At 44.1% G+C, this 16,675-nt stretch overlaps 1 long non-coding RNA gene across 1 annotated transcript; it reads right to left on the bottom strand.

Annotated features, from left to right (window-relative positions):
- Window positions 1-337: 337 nt before the first annotated feature.
- Window positions 338-12,401, bottom strand: LOC139081857 (uncharacterized). Its single transcript, XR_011537305.1, has 2 exons — window positions 12,274-12,401; window positions 338-1,713 (listed from the first exon to the last, which is right to left on the bottom strand). It is a non-coding gene; the product is annotated as an uncharacterized lncRNA (long non-coding RNA).
- Between the last annotated feature and the right edge of the window lie 4,274 nt (window positions 12,402-16,675).

Here is a 16,675-nt window from a genome sequence, read left to right as displayed (position 1 = left end):
TTTTCTATAGTTCCTAAAGCGCTCATATTGTGTAAGCGACCAAACATCAGAAATAGGAACAACCATCCCTGTTAAAAATAGAAAGAATGACAAAAACATGAAAGAGTGGAACAATAGCTCCCACACTGCTCATCAGAGCCCCCACGCTCACTGAGCCCCTCTGAGCTCCTGCGGCCCCATGTTGAAGTGGAGGCGACAAGGCTTCCCTTCCCAGGCTGCTGTGACCAGGGAACAGGAAACTTGGTGAAGAGCTCTGCAAATAGTGACATATTTTAAAAGCATCAGAAAGAAGAGGATCATAGTAACAAGAACAATTATAGAATGATTATCACACTACTAAACATAATAACGACGGTTATTATTATTGAAAATAGTGGATCTGGCCCAGCAGGGCTGAAGACGCGTAGATGGTGCGCTCAGGCTACGCGGCTCGGATGCTCTGGCCTGGAGGAAAGGAGGCCCCCAGGCCGTGTACTCCCGTCTGAAGAAGTGAAGTCCGCTCTGACTGGAGCGGACCTCAGACACACTGACACGTGTTCTGTAAGAGGAGCTCCGCAGACCTTGAACTGAAGTCCCATCTTTCTGAGAGCCTTTTTCAAAAGCAAAGAGCGGGCTGAGGGACAATCCCGCCCCTCAGCGAGCTTGCAGGGCTCGGAGGCGCTTCGCCCACAGCACAGGGGCTCTGCAAACCCGCCAGGCCCGTCCCTCCAGGGCCAGGCGCCCAGGCGCTTGCACGGCCTCACGTGGGGCCGCCAGGCAGCGGCTCGCGTTCACTAGCATCTCTCTGCCCAAAGTCCACAGCTTTCCATTCTTACAGGAACTAAGGATTTTACAGTTGCTTTCTTAAAAAGTGGCAGGAATTATGGCTCAAAAACTACGGTATATTTTTGCTTCTGAAACCAACACTCCAGAAAAATAAATACACTTTTAACAGGGGACACACTGTCTACGCCACCTCCCACGCTCCCTCTCAGGGTGACAAGATGTGCGGTAAGAAGGTTAGGCAGCTGGCCGTCACTTATGCAGTCTACGAACACGACAGTCCCTCTCCTCAGGGGCGGGAGAGGACGCTGCTGGGGGCTGCCAGCTTCTCCCTCCCTTGGGGCTCGTCTTCTGGTCGGCTTAGACGCGGGGGAACTACATTTCCCAGAATCCCCTTCGCCGGATAGTCCTGGGTCGGCGCCCCCAAGGGCGTTCGCGTGACTTTTGGGAGGCAGAGCTCAGCCCCAGCCGCTGTGCACCGAGGACCGTGGTTGCTCGAGTCAGAGACAGACAGACCGCGAGGCCCCGGTCTGTGCTTCTCTGCGGTCCACGGCCAGCTCCCTACCTGACTGCCTGCTCTGCGGACCAGTGGCCACCCCAGGCCGCCGCCAGACCCTTTATGGTGAATCCACAGAGGCCGTAGCCGCAAGGAACCAGGAATGCCCGCAGACCGCCATCCCCGGCCCGCTCGGACTCCGCTCAGGCAGCTGCCTGTGCCTGGCTTCCTGCACGTTCTGACTCGTCTGCCGCTCCAGAGCTGGCTTCAGGCAGGGTCACCTGTCCACACAAGTCATTTGGAGACCTTTGGGATAAGCGAAAAGCAAGGGCTTCAAAGTCCTGCAGATCGAGGCACTCGTCCTAACCCTTCACTCTTCCAGCTGGTACGACCTTGAGTTTCTCAAGCCTTCATTTCTACCTTCAGGAGAATTGGCAAGAAATCCTGCCTGGGTCCTGTGTGAAGAAACCAAAAGTTCTCCCGTGAGTGTTCGTACTCAGAGCCGGTCTGGAGCTCATGCGCTCCACCTGTGTGCGCCATGAAATCCCAGACTGAGAATTTAAAGTGGCGCATGGTTGTTAGTGCTTCTGAGGCATCCGGAAAGAGCAAAGGTAGAAACTTTCCAAAGGAAAGCACCTTAAACCCAGGACAGAGTCTTCTCAAATGAAGTTCCGGGAAACATAAGCTCACAATAAGGAAAAAGAAATCACAGCCGCCCAAGGAAAGATGCTGCCATTGGCAAGAGTCAGTGGAAACAACAAGCAACAGAAGCTGAGCTGCGAAGATGGCTAATAACGAACTAAAACAAATATTTACAGAGTTCCTGTTTTAGCACAGATCCTTAGTGCCTGGGATCAGGCACATCAAGGAGAAAAGCCGAAATCTTGCCGTTTTAGTGATATTTACAATCAATATTTAAAACGTGAAGAATGTCTGTTTAAATTTTTAAAGAAATACAAGAGGATGTCAAATTTACAGGCAGATTTGATAAACAAATAGAACTTGGAGAAATAAAAGCATAATAATCATGGAAATTAGAAAATCAATGGATGGGATAAGCCCCAGGTGAAGAACGAGAGGAGAGGGAACTCAAGCTTTTGCGCACAGTAAGGGCAGCACAGAGGGGTGGAGGAGATGAGCAAGAGGACGCAGAACAGGAAGACCAGACGGAGCGGCTCCCACACACACCACTCAGTGTTTCAGAGGGAGAAGGGAGGGCGGGGGCCACGTGCCGGGAGGCAGCGGCTCAGAGCTCTCCAGGAGTGAAAGGGAACTGTCCTCCCACTCCAGAAGCCCAACAAATCACGCCAGGATTAAAAAAATGTGTTTGGCAACAAGTAAAATTTAATGACAGCGTATTCTATAACATTCGGTTTAGGCACCAAATGTATATTAAAAGATGGAATGAAATGTTAACTTCCACTAGGTCATCCAACAGGGGGAGGCAAGTGGGATGCCCAGGGCACAAAGCTGAAGGAGGGAAACCAGATGTGCATCTGCAGAAACTCCACAGGGAGCCCCGATGTTTCCGTGCCCTGGGGCCTCCCGGGCCCCACCCTGGTCCCGGCCCTTAGAGATAAAACCCTGCTTTGTGACCTAATGTTTGGAGTTATCTAACTGAACGTTAGAAAAAATAAACTGAGTTATTTTTATGAAATTTATATATGGTTTTAATCTACTACTTCGAGATCTGTTTTACACTCAGTATAACATGGAGCTGGTCCAGTGGCGCAGTGGTTAAGTTCGCACATTCTGCTTTGGCGGCCCCGGGTTCGTGGGTTCAGATCCCAGGTGCAAACCTAGGCACCACACAAGCCATGCTGTGGCAGGTGTCCCATGTATAAAGTGGAGGAAGATGAGCATGGATGTTAGTTCAGGGCCCGTCTTCCTCAGCAAAAAGAGGAGGATTGGCAGCAGATGTTAGCTCAGGGCTAATCTTCCTCAAAAAAAAAAAAAATGTATATATTTAACTGTGCCCATTATAAATGTACAGTTCACTGAATTCAACAGTGTAACTACCTCCACATTGAGACACAGACATTTCCATCATCCCCAAGAGCCCCCTCCTTCTCCCTTGCTGGGGTCCGTGCCCTCCCCTGCTTCCTGTCACTAGAGTTTAGATTTCACTTTTCACAGTTTTATATAAACAGAATCATACAGTATTTACATTCTGTTTTTAAATAACAAGAAAAATATCTAAGGTAGCACTTCTTTAAAAATGTCTCACTAGAGGTATGGGTTATCTTTATTTGCAATAAGTAAAAAAGCTAAATTGAATATATTTCTCTCTCTGCTTTTTTTTCCTTTTTACCCTGGTTTTAGAAGGACTAGAGAGATTTTTGGTGTGCTACATAAAAATTGTGGTTAAATTAATGACACTTAAGAATCTTGTTTAGGACATCTTAAAGCAAATTAGAGAAATATCATTTTTACACCCAACTTATGTTTCACTTCAGTATTCATTTTATTTTTTGTGTTTATGAAAGGTCCCGTCATGGATGTAAATTAAACTTGAAAGGTGCTTAAGAACAAGAAGACTTTTTAGCTCTCTGGTAATCAAAATCAACACAATGGCTAGAGGTATTCAACTGGGTGACTGAGTCACAAATGTAATCATCTCGTGCCCGATAATTGGTGTGCACCCACTCAATACACTCTGCAAGACCCTCAAAGTGTTCAGGTTGGAAAGAAAAAATAGCCACATCATCATTTAATTTAGACATTTTTAAAACAGAATTAGAGATCATTAACTTAATGCTTTATGCATTTCTGTATGGTTTTTTATAATAGAGATGTATTGCATTTGAAAATTTATATAAACTTACCATCTGAATAAATAATCTTCTAAACATACTAGAAGCAAAAACAGATGCCATTACCATTTTTAATGATGAATCTCCTATGACACTTTCACAGACCTTTGAAGATTTTCAAACCACAATTTGGGAAGGGAAAATTAATCAACACTCACAGGCCACTCGTGGGCCACTAATTACCATATGTCACCAAATAAAATTGTCTCTTTGCCAGTCACCCTCTTTGAAGTCTCTGTATTATTTCACCCCATTTATCAGACCCCTCCTTCTTCCTTACAATGCTCTCCCTTCTCCCTTGAGGCCAACCTGGTATTATTGCCTCTCCAGCCCACCTGGCTGGTCCACCTCTGCTGCTCTAGGAGTTCCCCTCCCTTCTCCGTGGCCGAAACTGGACTCCACCCTTTGCTTGCTTTTCTCCTCCATTCTTGCTTCCTTTCCTTTGCTAATCCTGGGCTTCTTCCCAGTGAGGCTTCATTTTGCAGGCCTCATTTCCCAGGCTCCCCTGTCAGCTGGCCTCTTTTAATTAGACCAAATGGGGCACTGGAGGGAGGAAGGAGGCACTGGCAAGAGGCACTGAAGAAGATGGCAGGATAAAGGATGGGAGGAGCCAGGGTATTTCTCTCCCTCCCTCTCTCTGTCTTGGATGCGTCTCTGATGTCTTGCCTGGAGCTGGATGGCTCCACATGGCTCCACTCACATGTCTGGCAATTGTTTTGGCTGGTAGCTGGGTTCTCCTCCCTGTGACCTCTGGTCTTTCAGTAGACTAGACCAGGCTTCTTCACAGCACGGTGGTCTGAAGATTTCTAAAGGGCAAGACTGGAGCTGCAAGTCTTCTTAAGGCCTGTGGGTTCTAGATCTCACACAACATCGCATCTATCACATTCTATTGGTCAAAGCAAGTTACAAGCCCAGCCCCTATTCAGAGGGATAAAAAGTAGACTTTGTTTCTTGATGAGAACAGCAGCAATATTACATTGCAAAGGGCCTGAACACAAGGAAATGTAATTCATTGGGGCCCCTTCTTGTAACATTCTGCCTCACCCAGGCCCTGAGCTCCAAAAGCACCACCTCCATGGTAGCCACAAGTTAGGGTCCTAGCCACATGCTAGTCCTAACCTCCATGTTGTCCTCGTTTGTCTCCTTAGCTCCGTCATCACCTGTTTAATCTGTTCTTTGCATTAGATTGCTTCCAGTTTCTGTGTTCCTGGTATGACCCTAAATGTACCTCTACTTTCTAACTTTAACAGTGAATAACTCAAATTTGAATCGAAGCTTGATCTCTCATCCAAAATCCAACCATAAATTTCCATATTTCCACTTAGATTTCCCCTTCATCACCCAAACCTGGTATATTTAAAACTGAGGTTATAATCCTCTCCCCTCAACAACGACCCCTATCATCTTCTCTGTGCTCTAAAACAGGGGTCAAATAAGGACAGCCAGTGGGCCAGATCCACCACCCCCATTTTATTGGGACACAGCCACACTCATTCATGGTTGCAGAGTCTGCGGCTGCTTTCACACTGCGACGGTAGAACTGAGCAGATGCAGCAGAGACTGTGTGACCTGCAAAACTGAACATGTTTACTATCTGGCTTTCACAGAAAAGCTCGCCAATCCTTTTTCTAAACCTGATTCTTCTGTTTCTTCATCCTGTACAATCAGGGACCATGTGTTACCATAATCTCAATTCAGACCCTCCTCATTTCTCAGTGATTTCATATTCTCTTCTCTCTCCCTCTCTCCAGCCTCCTGGTCTATTCTGCGTATCTCAACTAAAATGATCATTGCAAAATGCCATTTTAATTGTCACTCGCCTACTAACACTTCTACAGTGACTTCTTTTGTGTATCTGATAATTACAAACTCTATATTATTCCACCAAATGACCTCAATTTACCCAACAAAATTTAATTTGCACTTTTCCCAAACTGTCTTCTCCAATCTAGAGAATCTTTTCTTTGATTTCAGAGCCTACGAACACAGGAGTTCTGTCATATTACTCCACAGCTCTAGCACCACACACGCTGTCTAGCATATGGCAACCAGGGAGTGTGTGTCGAATGAAGGTTCCCCCTGAGTATTACTGATTTTGTTTCCACTTCTGGTCATTTATTTGTACACTTCTTCTACCTATGATGCCCTCTCCATTCTTTTCTATCTACCTAAAATATTTCCCTAGTCTCAGCTTCTGTCTAAACTGTCCGAAGCTTAATGATCTCTTCCTTCGTTCTCATTCTGTGACACTAAAAAGCCATACCATCCATCTGCCCACTGCCTTCATGCATATACGGACGTGAAATTAGCCACAATACTGATTCTTGAGAGAATGAGACCATGCCGTGTATTTAAATATGCACAATTTGTACCATCCGTTCACAGATCTCACAACAGTCCTTTGAGATCTTTCTTCTTATCCTTGATTTGGAGTTTGTCCAAAATTACAAGGCTAGCAACTATTAAAATCCAGAAGGAGGGGCCAGCCCCGTGGCTGAGTGGTTAAGTTCGCGTGCTCTGCTTCAGGGGCCCAGGGTTTTGTGGGTTCAGATCCTGGGTGCAGACCTAATACCACTCTTTAAACCATGCTGAGGCAGCGTCCCACATGCCACGACTAGAGGCACTCACAACTAGAATGTGCAACTATGTGCTTCGGGGCTTTGGGGAGAGGAAGAAGAAGAAAAAAAGAAGATTGGCAACAGATGTTAGCGCAGATGCCAATCTTTAAAGAAAAAAAAGAAAAAGAAATAAAAGCCAGAATGGCAATCTAATTTGTAAATATATAAGTTTTAGTCCAAGATTCTAAATTTATAGGATTTTCTAGTGGATATCAGATGAGTTGTGTGATATAAGATTTTGTTCTAAAATATTTTTTGTAAATTGAGAGGTAAAATTTTTCAAATAGAGAAAGAAGAGTTGAGAAAGAGAAATAGAAAACTTGTTCACAGCTTATTACTCAGAAGAGAAAAAATTCACTTACACAGGACCTAAAAATTACAACCTGTCCTTTCAATGTTTGTGAACAAAATCTTGGGGACAATACAGACACCCCCGGAGCTAGCTCTGAAAACACTTGTGTGCTGGGGCAGGTTCCTCCTGACTTGGAGGGGAGATTACTAAATATTCAGGAATTTTTCAAACCAAATGTTAATCCATCAGTAGCTTGAAACCACCCATTGCACAAGTACTTACCTGGAAATTGGCAAATGAAGAAAATCAAGGCTTTTTGAAGAGTTTTCTAGCACATTGCTGGATGCGCACATACAAACATAAAGAAGAGACACAGAGCGGGCCCGCCCAGTGGCGCAGCGGTTAAGTTCGCACGTTCTGCTTCTCAGCGGCCTGGAGCTCGCCGGTTCAGATCCCGGGTACAGACATGGCACTGCTTGGCACACCATGCTGTGGTAGGCATCCCACATATACAGTAGAGGAAGATGGGCACGGATGTTAGCTCAGGGCCAGTTTTCCTCAGCAAAAAGAGGAGGATTAGGGCAGCAGCTGTTAACTCAGAGCTAATCTTCTCTTCAAAAAAAGAAGAGATACAGAGGACTATAATAATCCCAATGGTAATGAATAATGATTGATAAAAAGACACATTCGTGGGGCCGGCCTGGCAGTGTAGTGGTTGGGGTCCAGTGTTCCATTTCGTCAGCTTGTGTTTTCCAGGTTCAGATCCCGGGCGGGGACCTAGCACTTCTCATCAAGCCATGCTGTGGTGGCATCCCACACACAAAATAGAGGAAGATTGGGACAGACGTTAGCTCAGGCCACTCTTCCTCAAGCAAAAAGAGGAGGATTGGCAACAGATGTTAGCTCAGGGCAAATCTTCCTCATAAAAAAAAAAAGACATTTGTTTAGAATTTGCCATGTACTAAGCCATGTTCTAAGCACTTAACACATATTTAGTGGTGTGCTAGAGCCGGCTAACACCAGCTTGCAAAAGCTGATTATCCACATCTCTTCCCAACTCTGCATTCAGTGACCTCACATTGGTAGCTTGAAATCAGACTTGATGGGAGTATTTGCACCATGGAAATCAGCAAATACTACAAGTCAGGACTCTTTACCCAGAGTCAGTCATTAAACATTTAGCAGCATATCACTGGTCTTAAGCCAGACTTTTACATGAGAGAACACTCACTATTGGTCTCCTAATGTATTATTCTGTGTTGTTTCTTCAACAGGAAACCTACACTTGAGCAGAGGAAGAGGAAGGAAAAATCGGAGACTGCCGAAAGTAAGGAACGACTTGACTGCAGTACAACTAGTCTGTGACAACAGAAGTCCTCAGAGTAACTGCTTACATCACCTTCCCTCCATCATAGGAGCTTCTGGGAAGAGCTGGCAGTGTCTTCTTATCTTGCCCTGCTATCTCCATCAATCTTGCCCTCTCCATGGAAACAGCACTGTGAACAGTTCAATCACTTCCCTACAGCTTCTTGAGAATCATTGTCATTTCTGATAAGACAACCCCCTTGGCCATCAATAAGTAGGTACTTCCTAAACCCAGACAATTGGCTATAAAATATGACTGTGGGCAGTTCCAAGGAATTCTCCAGTGCTAGTGAATTAGGAAAAAGCAGGGAGCACAGGAGAGAGCCAAAATCCAAAATGAAATTAGAATGGCATCCAGGATGGGTGAGTTCTGTAAGAGTTAGCTTTCCACCATATTAATGGGGTTCCCTTGAGGATTTGAGATGACAGCACAGTGCCTGTGTCTGCCACTCCTTCCCTAACAATTCTCATTGCATCCCCAAGAGTCAGCTGGCCAGTGCACAAAAGGAAAATTAAGACAAGCTTCTTCTGTCCTGTACCCATTAAAGGAAAGAGCTCAAAAGCAAAAGCTAATTTTTAACTGAAGTTTATATCCCCATTAGGGGAAGAACTGTCCAGTGAATTAGATAATTTCCAGAATTTGCCAGCAGAAATAAAAATCCGAAAACTTGAAAGGGGAAAATGAAATCAATAACAAATTGTAAGTTATCTGTCCTAAACAACAACCGCTGGGTCTTGACAGTAGGAAAAGGAGCCTACAGCTTAATTAGGAGATGTCGCCCTGGCTCCAGTGGCCTCCCAAATGCTCTGCTTAGTTCGCCATGGGCCATTGTCTTTCTCCCTAAATTTAAATTAGCATCTGCAACCACTCTCCTAGAAATAAAGACTTCAGCTCTATACTTCATTCTGAACACCCACTGGTCTTGAAGTAAAATTAAATCATGAATGGAGTATTATTTAAAGGTTGATAGTCTTCACGCAACATCACTTCAGCAATGAAGCTAAAACTCCTTGAAGAAAATTCTGCTGTGTAGCCAAGAGTGCCATGGTTAGGTTCCAGCTTCATAAAATTGTCTAGCATTTGTCACTTTGAATGTTTTCATGCGCTTTTTTCTTGGTGACACTATAATCTCTACAACACTGAGTGTGAAGTGATTAAACAATGAAACCTTGAGCTGGTTTGCAGGGATGGGGATAATAGTCCCAGGGGAAGTGTCAGGGTCCCGTCCCTCTTCCTGCCAGGGAGAGGGCGGAAGTCTCTTTTCTGCTTTCCTTTCAAACAAGAGGCAACTCCTCTGTCCCAAAGGAATTCTTAAAACTGCATCCCAAAGAAAACAGATTCCACAGAGATAATCCAGTAGTCAATGAGATTACAGAACCAGAAGCACATATGCTGGGAAGCCTTCCAAAGTGATGCACACGGCTGACACATCAGCTTCTTTGCTGTACCTGGGACACCCAGACACACCTGCAGGTACAGTCGGATGCGGTGGAAGGGTTTAGCAGGAGGGGGTAATCTGGTTGTCAGACAAGCACAGATCCACAAAGCCCTGGAGGTGGTGCAGACCTTTTCTGCTTCAGTCTGTGGGTCTGTCCCAGGTGGACAGCCAACAGATTCTTGCAGCGCTCGGTCCCTGAGCAAGCTGTATATCCTGCAGACCATTCAGCTGAGACTGAGCATCTAAAATGTCATATTTTTGATGTGTTATTTTGTTCCTGTGGGATAGGAGAGAAAGAAAGGAATCTGGCAACAGAAAATCCCACCTGTCAACGGAAGGAAGACAGAACTCGCTCCAGGGTCAAAGGTCGCCCAACAGAGAGAGGTGCTACTTCACTTCTGTCTTTCCGACCATCTAAAGACCTGGCCAACTCAATAATGTCCCTGATGCAAGAAGCAAGCACCTCAGCTCAGAGAAGCCTTTGAGCTAAGAGCACGGCAAACAGTGTTCACCTGAGAAGTGTGCCAGCCTCCACAAGACCCTGAGGTTGAAGCCCAGCACAATGACCCAAATACGCACGTGAGCAATTCCAGCTGATTCCAGAAGCCCATTGGTATTAACTAGATCAGCTTTGTGTCTGATATCTGATAGCACCTAACATCCTGAAAGTATACTGTATTAGATACTGCAGCACGAATGTCTTGCTCATTGAATGTTGAGAAATACACAAAAAGTAGCCACCATGACCTCAGAGACTGAGGACAGCTTCAAGGACGCCCTAACGGTTTTAGACTTCAGGGGAAAAGATTGGCCCTTTCTATCAGAAACAGGACAGAGGCAGGTCTTTTTGTAAGCACACTGAGAATTGCTAGGGAAGGAAGGTGAGACCAAGAAGGAAGGTTACAGACAGACTACGAATGATTGTGGCCTCAGTAAACAGCTTGAGGAACCCAATGGAATTTATGACTAGCAATCCTAAAAATCTGTGATAAATGCAGCTGTGGATACAGATACACACGTAGGTGTAGCTGTAGAGGTGGATACACACACACAGCCTGATACAGGTAGAACTGAGACAAAAAGTACTGTTATCATCAATTAGTTAAAAAAGAATATGACAAGTCCACTGCTACTTAAGTTTCATGTGCAGGTAAAAGAGAGAAATATTCACGAGTCAATTGCTGTGTCTCCATCAGTGATACCTACCATCTTTGATCTTCATCCCAAATAGCCCAGGAGTGATCATTATAATCACAAAACAATACCATAGGGTTTTATGAAATTTGAAATAGTTTCCTATGTGTTATTTAATCTCGTAATAACCCTGTGAGAAGAGCAGGCTATCAGGGCAGACATAGGAGCACTGAGAAGGAGGAGGAAGGATGGAAAGGACAGAAGGGAAGGGGAGAGAGGTGGAGGGAAGTGTGGGAGGGGGAGGAAAAGCTGCCTACCCACTCTTCCTGCCATCAGGTGTCAGCCCTAACCCTGGTCATATCTCTCACCATCTCCTAACGAGTGTTCCGAGGTCGAAGATCCACGGAGCTCTTTGGCCTCCCCTGTAATAATTGCTCTATGAATTCTGAGCAGCCGGATCATCATCACCAATCTCAGCTATAAAATTTTTCATAAACTCATATATAAAGTTGAGAACTTCAGGAAAAACAACAAAGCACAGTAAAGCACAAAGTCAAGAAAGAGAGTCAAGAAGGAAAGCCAGCCACAAGCACTAACTTTCCCTGCAGGCCTCATAATCAGCCTCCACGAGGCTCTCTGACCAAGCAGGGAGCTCCAGGGGAGTGGAGAGAGTGAGTTCTTGGAGGCCAGCCCAGGGAAGGAAATCCCTCCCCTTTTGTCCTCAGTTCAACTCCCGAGATCCCCAGCCTCGGGGTGAGTCACTCTGCAGTTGCCTATGATACGCATCTGCACGGATGCCTTCTGCTTCAGCAGGAATTTCAAGCTCCTGCCTGCCTGTAATAAGGGGGAAAATCAGAGCAACAATGTGACCGGATGCTGACAAGCTGGCAGCCAGGGAAAACAGTGATGCTTTTGGCTAATTTTCTTTTTCAGGGCTTTTTGCTGTAAAGAAAATTGGCCTCCATGGATTAAGAGAAATTCAACATTTGCATCCCTTTCTTGAATTTGATCTCTTTGTTTCCATTTTAATATGTCGTGGGAAGTTTCCTGTGAATATGTAAACAAGCTTTGTGTTTATTTTAATCACTTTTTCCTCTTGTTCCAGGCTCTAGACAACCTGGCCCTCACTCAGTTCTGGTGGTTAGAGGAGAACACGACCAAGTTGTAACCAAGTTTGTCCTTCTGCAAGAGGAAGTGGTGGGATAAATAAAAGGATGGCATTTCCTAAAGAAGCTGAGACTCCTATTAACTGGCTAAAGAACTAACTCCTCAATAAAGAATTAGTCAACTAAACTAGTTTAAGAAAGAAATCTTTGAAGTGACTAATTTACAGCTTTGGAACCTGAACACTCACCCAAGAATTCCTCCGTTTCCTGTTAATCCTGAAGATCGTACTTCTTCTTGGCTTCTCAGAGAATCCCCTTGAAAGTGTTGCCGTATTCAGTGTCTCTGCTCCGTCTCCTGGGATTTATTAACCGGCTGGAATCTGGCTTCTGTCCTGACTACCTTTCTGAAACTTACGAAGACAGTGGTGAAAATGATGTACTTATTGATAAAGACAGTGAATGTTTCCCAGTACTTATTTTACTGGATTTCTCTATGGTATTTGAAGATGATGACCCACCTCATTTGAGAAATTTCCCTTCTTTTGTTTACCGTAATACCATGCTCTCCTGATTTTCTTACGTCTCAGATCAATTCTTAGTTTTCTTTCCTCAATTCTCTCCCTCGTCCTTTTAAGAACAGGTGTTCTTTTGTTTTCTCTACTTCTTTGATGATCTCACGCATTCCTGTGTTTCCAGTACCACCTCTACGTAATTTTCACGTCTGTGTCTCTGACCTAAACCTCCTTCCTATGGCCTTGCATCTTCAGCTGCCCATCTTGATTGTAGCCTGCCATGGTTATTAGGGACAATTCCAACTCAGCTCATCAGCCAAACTCCCACCTCAAGTGCCTGCTGCTGCACGGTCTCCCCATGTTCTGCCCCCAGGGCCTTCTCTAACGCCACAGGAGCTGGCTTGCCCACTTAAACAAGGGCAGCTGGCAACGGGGGAGTCAGTAGAGAAATGCTCCAGACTTCCATCTTTCAGATGGCTAATTCTTGGAGGCACTCTTTGTTCTTCTCAAAAGTCCCCTGTTTCCCAGAGTACCAACCCCAGAAAGTACCCTTACCCAGGATCTCCTCCTTCGTTATCTCACCCTTACTTGGCCACTCATGTTTGTGGAATGACTTCCCAAAGAAACTACCTATACCCAAGTTCTTATCTCAGGCACTGCTTTTAGGGGAATCCAAAGGCATCTGGTACCAGGAATGGTCCTGGAAGGCAGACCCTCAAAATGAGATTCTATAGCTGGATTGTCTCCACTTAGATAATACCGATAATCCAATTACTGGTGGTAAGCAGGATGTTGACAAGACCTAGCGTGATGTAGCAGGCGATTACTAAGACTCGCACTCATGTGGATGTGATAAAGCATGGGGAAGGGAAGAGCATTGCCCTGAATGTTACCAGGCGAGGGTAATTATAAGGATTACAGAATTGAGTGACTTTTGTTAAAAGCCTTGAAAAAACAGAATAGAATATGGAGTAGAAATAAAATACCAGGCTCAGGTTAGCTGTTAACTCAGGGCGCACTGTGAAGGTCAGAAAGCTTCCATAGGAGGATTCAAAAAGACCTGCAACTCCTACACTCAGAGGGTAGTCTATGCTGGAAGTCAGGAGAAATATCTCAACCTGATGAAAATACTGAATGGGCAGTGTTGAAATGTCTCCTAAGCTGAAGATGTGGCCATAATAGAAAAGTAGAACCCTGGGACCTGATATGGGGACATTTGTGTGAATCCATTGAAGTAGATCGAACCCCAGGTTCTCCCAGATACCCCAGATTGGCAGAAGCAGCTCCCTCCACTGCTGGAGGAGAGGAGTCTCCCTAACCTGAAGATCTTATCAAGACGGCACCTGAGGCAGAAGCCTAGCAAGATGACGTTGTCTCTGCAAGACCCACCATCGCCTCCCCTTATGGTTTACAAACCAATAACTAAGGTCATGACTCAGCGTTCACTGAGTGGGGAAATACAGTCCTTGCTCCAGAAGAAAATGGCTTTTTTCAGAAAAGGTAGTACTGGTTTATACACACTGTCAGGAATTGGAAGAACATGTGTGGGAGTGGATTTTGAGGATTAAGATTAGGAGGCTGCCTGTAAACCAGAAAAGGGGAGATTTGTTGACACTGAAGTACTCTCCATGACTCAGGATTTAGTGTCTCGGCAAGAACATCTGGACCCAGTCCTAACCCAGCACTGGGATGCCTCCTTGAAGCTTAGTCATTATTATGGCTTAGAGTAATAAAGGTGGAGACACCAGAACCGCCTCAGCAGAGTGTTGGAGAAGGATTTGGAAGGCTCCGGGAAGTGGGAGAGAAAACATCCCAGCCGTGTTCGCAAGAGGACCCAGAGGATACTCCCTTTACTAAGACAATAAGGAACAAACTTTTTATGAGATTCCATTAGGTCTTTGAGAATTTCAGTGGTGGCTCTTCTCTGTAGGCCAGGGTAGATAGAAGGAAATGATGCCAAGGTGGAGCTCATTTCCACTGTGTCAATGGGGATGATAGAACTCAAAATGTCAGAGACCGGGTTGTAGCCTTTAGTAGTCAGACCACGGCAGAAGTGATCACCATAATGGGCATCAAATGCAGAGTATAGGGTACATTGACCATGGTGTTTCCACGGGGTGAGACAGATGGGCAGTTGGGGCTGGCGAGCAGAAGGCTTATGTCAGCCTTCACAGTGGAAAATCACAATTATTCAGCCGGCTTTAACATCTGATCCTGTTCTCAAAGAGCCAATCATTAAAGTGAAGAACAGCTCCCCCTTAAAGAAGGATCCTTAAAGATATCCTTAAGGAAAGTATATTACTGCAACAAGCACATACAATGAACATCTCCCGATTCACTACCGAAAGGACCAGAGGACCACTCTAACCTTGCAAGAACTATTAGATAGGCTTCTAGGCTGACACACATACAAGGAGAGGTGAAATGCCCTCATGCCCTGCTACCCTAGTTAGAGTGGGGATTTGAAAGGTAGATGAATCCTGACTAAACCTTCTCTCACTGTGGGTTCATAGACCTGTTCTGTTGTTATTTCCCCTGTCCTTGTGTGTATAATTGGGATGGATACACGCAGCAGCTAACAAAAAACACATGGTTCCTTGAATTGTGCAGTAAGAGCCATTATTTTATGAAAGGCCAAGGATAAGCCTTTGAAACTGCCCCTATTCAGCCAAGATAGTAAATCAGAAGCAATACCACAATCCATATGAAAATGCAAGGTTAACGCTACAATCAAGACGTAAAGGACACAAATATTATGGTCCTCATATTGCTGTCCAGTTAACACCATTGTAGATGATGGTTGATTACCGTGAAATTTAAAGAAAATTCTAAGGAATCCACACAAAAGAAAACTATCAGAAATAATAAAGTTGAAAGTTAAGTTGTATGATATGAGATCATATACAAAAATCAGTTGTAATTCTGTACACTATTAATAAACAGTCTGAAAATAAAATTTAAAAGCAATTCTATTTATGGGAGCATCAAAATGAATACAATAGGATTAAATTTAACAGAAGTGCTAGAGGTACACACTGAAAACTAGAAAACATTGTTGAAAGAAACTAAAGAAGATTAAATAATAAGACATCCCATGTTCACAGATCAGAAGTCTTAACATTGTTAAAATGGTAGTACTCCCCAAATTTATCTGTATATTCAAAACAATACCTATTAAAATCCTAACCAGCTTTTTTGCAAAAATTGACGACAATACTAAAATTCCTATGGAAATGCAAGATACATAGAATAGAGAAAAATGATCTCAAAAAAGAAGAACAAATTTAGAAGATTCACACTTCCTAATTCAAAACATACCATAAAGCTACAGTAATCAAAACAGTGTGGTCCTGAGATAAGGATAGACATAAGGATCAATGGAATAGAATAGAGACTCCAGAAGTAACCCCCACATGTATACTCAATTGATTTTCATCAAGGCTGCTAAGAAAATTCCACAGAAAGAACAGTCTTTTCAACAAATGGTGCTGAGACAACTGGATAGCCACACGCAAAAGAGTGAATTTGGACCCTTGCTTCACACTATACATAAAAATTAACTGAAAATTGATCAGACACCTAAAGAGCTAAACTATAAAACTCTTAGAATAACACACGAGTAGATCTTCATGACCTTGGATCAGGAAATTATTTATTAGATATGACACCGAAAGTACAAGTGATAAAAGAAAAAAAATAATAAATTGGAATTTATTTTACAAAAATTCTTGTCCTTAAAGTGTCACCATCAAGAAAATGGAAAGACAATTGTGATGGTTAATTTTATGTGTCAACTTGGCTAGGCTATGGTGCTCTGTGGTTTGGTCACACACTGATCTAGGTGTTGCTGTCAGAGTATTTTTTAGTTATGTGTAATTAGTATTTAAATCAGTAGACTTTGAGTAAAGCAGATTGCTCTCCCTAATGTGGGTGAGCCTTATCCAATCAGTGGAAGGCCTTAAGAGAAAAGACTCAGTTCCCTGACAAAGGAAGGAATTCTGCCTCAGAATGAAGACTGCAACATCAACTCCTGCCAGAATCTTCAGCCTGCCAACCTGCACTACTTGCCAGCCCCCAGAATTGTGTGAGCCAATTCTTTAAGATAGATAGATGATAGATAGATGGATAGATAGATAGA

The sequence above is a fragment of the Equus przewalskii genome, chromosome 2 (assembly GCF_037783145.1).
Source record: "Equus przewalskii isolate Varuska chromosome 2, EquPr2, whole genome shotgun sequence".
NCBI lineage: Eukaryota > Metazoa > Chordata > Mammalia > Perissodactyla > Equidae > Equus > Equus przewalskii.
The sequence above is the reverse complement of the archived record's forward strand: the minus strand, read 5'-3'. Positions and strand labels throughout refer to the sequence as shown.